The sequence below is a fragment of the Cupressus sempervirens genome, chromosome 6, assembly GCF_028749045.1.
Source record: "Cupressus sempervirens isolate cs-2001-9-10 chromosome 6, ASM2874904v1, whole genome shotgun sequence".
NCBI lineage: Eukaryota > Viridiplantae > Streptophyta > Pinopsida > Cupressales > Cupressaceae > Cupressus > Cupressus sempervirens.
The window spans coordinates 137515897-137519847 of NC_143123.1; the positions used below are offsets into that span (position 1 = coordinate 137515897).

The 3951-nt window shown below is 33.3% G+C and overlaps 1 long non-coding RNA gene across 1 annotated transcript; it reads right to left on the bottom strand.

Annotated features, from left to right (window-relative positions):
* Window positions 1-1229: 1229 nt before the first annotated feature.
* Window positions 1230-3622, bottom strand: LOC149551603 (uncharacterized). The gene is made up of 2 exons (XR_016352777.1): window positions 3118-3622; window positions 1230-1480 (listed from the first exon to the last, which is right to left on the bottom strand). It is a non-coding gene; the product is annotated as an uncharacterized LOC149551603 (long non-coding RNA).
* Between the last annotated feature and the right edge of the window lie 329 nt (window positions 3623-3951).

Consider the following 3951-nt stretch of genomic DNA (forward strand, 5'->3'; position numbering starts at 1 on the left):
TGGAAAAAAAGAAAAATAAAAAAAGATGATATACTTTACCAACTTTCTTATTGGTAACCAAATCCTACTTAGGCATCACCTTAGTATTATGGTCAAGTAAGACCAAGGGAACTTGCAAGGAAAGTGGCCATGGGATCCACTAGATGGTCTTATCCCTTGGGTTACATGAGCATATGTTATAGACATGACAATACTTTTGCTGATCTGGCACTAGTCAAACCTTGCCTTTAGGTGCCCATTGGAGAGGATGAAAGAAAGTGTGTGCATGGGATTCTCCCCACCTTCCACGCCTAGGGAGGAGCAAGTATGAATTTGGGGAAGTGGTCCAAGTATAAAATGAAGCCTAAGTCGAATTACCTTGAGTTATAAGCTGCCTTGACATGACATTCCACCTGGTGCCATAGAAGGATGAGCCTCTGTCTTTTACCTTGGGAAGAGCAAATGGGTGCGTGAGTCTAGGGTTGAGGATCTTAGAAATTCACTTGGGAGGGATAAATGCAAGATTTAATTAATGATAAAGTATTAGGATGTTGGGTAGAGATTAAAGATTAAGTGAGTTAGAAAATTAGTAAGTATGTTAAGGGAGTTAGTTAGTAAGGTAGTTAGCATGGGTGTTAGTATATAAGGTAGTTAGTAGGTGAAGGGTAAGGGATAGATTAGTAGTTAGAAATAAAGCAGTTAGTAAATAAATATCAATTGATAAGATAAAATAAATAATAATAATAATAATTTATTATTGAAGGAGTTCATAACTATATCGTTATGTAGTTATATGTTGCATATCTATATGAAATCATATTATGTTAGCATGGGTGTTAGTATATAAGGTAGTTAGTAGGTGAAGGGTAAGGGATAGATTAGTAGTTAGAAATAAGGTAGTTAGTAAATAAATATCAATTGATAAGATAAAATAAATAATAATAATAATAATTTATTATTGAAGGAGTTCATAACTATATCGTTATGTAGTTATATGTCGCATATCTATATGAAATCATATTTAGTGCATAGAATACACACATCAAATTAGTATAGCTTAAGATGTTACTGTTACCAATTTAACATGCCTTTTAAATTGTTATGTTTTACGCTAAACTGATTATGTTTTAAACTGTTCACTAAATGTGTTTAGTTATTGAGAGTATATAGTACAGAACGAAGAGAATGCAACAAGCAAAGTACATAAAGCATAAGAAAGAGAATTGATCACTTTTTCAAGATACAAGTACTGAAACAATTTTCAAAGTATTCAGAAAAATATTTTTAACAAAGTGTTCATGTTTACACAGTACTTCAATACAATGCATTCAGATATTACTAGTGCTCTCAGCCCCTAACATAAATATCTGAATTAAACACATTGTACAAACAGAAAAGTACTGAAAAAGAGATAGAAAGGAAAGGCATCCATTGCCTAAATGGAAAGTTTTTGTGTTGAACGCTGGAGGGCTGATTCCGCATCTCCATTCAAGAGTAAAACCTGCAAAAAATAAGTAAAGAAATGGATCAGTTCATACGAACTGAGCAATGAAATACTTTCCTATCATCTATACTCTGCCGTTTATACAAAATAGTCATCCAGATAACTATGCTAAAAGGCAAGGCAGCAAGAAAATCTGAGGAAAATAAATCATGTTTTTATTAATGAGTTTGTTCCATGTGCAGAAATAGGTATGAAGATTAGAGGCTATAGAAGGATCATGTGTAAGTTACATGCATGAAGCCTTTTGGCTGAGATTGTTCGTGCCAAAGACAGAAGATATTGGGGAGGCTGTTGGGGGGGCATACATAAATTACAAGTATGGAACCTTCCAGTTGAACCAATGAAGCTGATTGAAGACTTTGAGGAGATCATTGAAGGAACATGCATACATTACAGGCATGGAACCTTTTGGTTGAATCATGTAGCGGCAAAGGACGAGAGGAGGCCGTCGAGGGGGCATACATAAATTTAGGTATGGGACCTTCCGATCAAATCATGGAGGATGTGTATAGTTTCAAAGTCTGAAGTTAAAGGAGTTTGATTATTTCTGCAAGTATATTTCAGCATATATGATGAAAAGTACAGGTGCAATCAGTCACAAGGACAGTCAAAATAATTATCAGTGCCAAATCAATATGGAAAGGAAAAGAAATCCACTACAATAAAATATAATGCAGATAAACAGGAATATAAAGAAATATCAGCAAATGATTGTCAGCAAAGGAACCATCAATGATATAGAGAAGGATAGACAGTACAATATAAGTTTCATTAAGAGACTTTCAAAGTTATTGAAAGATCCATTCACATTATGTACAGGAATGTATTGTGAGAAAACTATGGTGGCAAATTTTGGTTTTAGTTTTGAGGTGTACCTGTAGCAACCAAGTAGAGAGTTCAAAGGGGGAAATAAAAGAATTTTTCAGCAAATCCAGTAAGTGAAAGAAGCAAAATTGTTGCTGGTGAATATTCCTGCGAATAAAGTGGCATGCCTCAATTGTTCTTGAAGGGGTTAATACCAATAGCATGGTGCTAGATCCTATAGCAAGGAAGTATACCCAGGTTGGGTTTTACTTAGAGAAGAGAAGCTCCCAGTATGATTCATTAATAGAACCCAGATGAAAAGTCACTCAAACAGTCACGGTTCCCATTAATTTGCAGCAGCAGATTATAGTATTCATTTTTATTTTATTTTTGTAACTTAAAAAAAAATAAAAATAAAAAAATCAGTGAGCCATTATATGTGTTTAGAGGATCACGGAAAGCCATTGAATAGAGCCTTCACAACCAACAAAGAGAATGCATATACATCATGCTGAATGTGAAAAAGAAAACCACTTTCTTTTTTACAATTTTTTTAAAATACCCATAACACGAATCCAGTTATTGTCCAGCTTAAACCAGCATTTTCAACATGAGAAAGGAAATACAACAGCAGTATGAGTGCTATTACCAAGCCTAGATGTTCATGGCATTATTTCATATGCATGTGTTTGCAAATGCTTTAAAAAATTCATGAGAAAACTGCTATATACTTACAGCCGGCACATAAAAAAAAAAAAAACCCTTGCGAATATTAAGAAAATGGTGCCCAGATTTATGAATTAAAACTGGAAGTACAAAAAGAGACTAACCCAAACTGCATATAGTCATGGAGGAGCCGACTCGTGCTTGTTGAAAAGAAAGAATAGCATCCTAAAGTTCGGATCTGAGCTCACAACAACATATGAACCCACAGCAAAATATAAGCATATATAGATGCAAGGAAATCTCAACCTTGATCCGAGCTCCAACAAAAGGAAATCAGTCTCATAGCAAATGCCCAAATCCAAATCCGTAGCCAACAACCATCCAAGAAAAAATACAGTCATATGCCGTCCAAAGCATGAAGAAGACCAAGAAAAATATCCAAGGTAGGGAGCTCACGCATGGATCAAAGCACAGATTCAGACATGAAAAAATGACCCAGCCAGATAGTAAAAAATGCAGCAAAGTCTCTTCTTACGGCTAGGGTTTTTGAAACCCCATTCTCCATTCTTTCCATGCGTGAATAGCAAAATTACAAAGTGAAGACAAAAAAAATCTGCCTTATCTGCCTTTGACATCTTTTTTTGAGTCGCCTCATCACATTTGATAAAGTTTCGGATCCATAGGGTTGAACATTTTTTTAAAAAAAGATGCTTGATTTATTAATATTACTATTATACATGCATTTGACTTTTTATAATGCCAAATATATAATGCGTATATAAAAGTAATGTTAATAAATATATTTTACAAATGTTACATATATTAAATGAATTGAATACTATTAAATCATTTAATATATATAATACTTTAAAATAATATTTAGTATTCCCTTGATTATATTAATTAATACTAATGTGTTTTAAAATACATATATATAAATACGTCAATATTAAATTAAAATAATAAAATGAGTTTTAATTGTAAAATTAATATGTCAA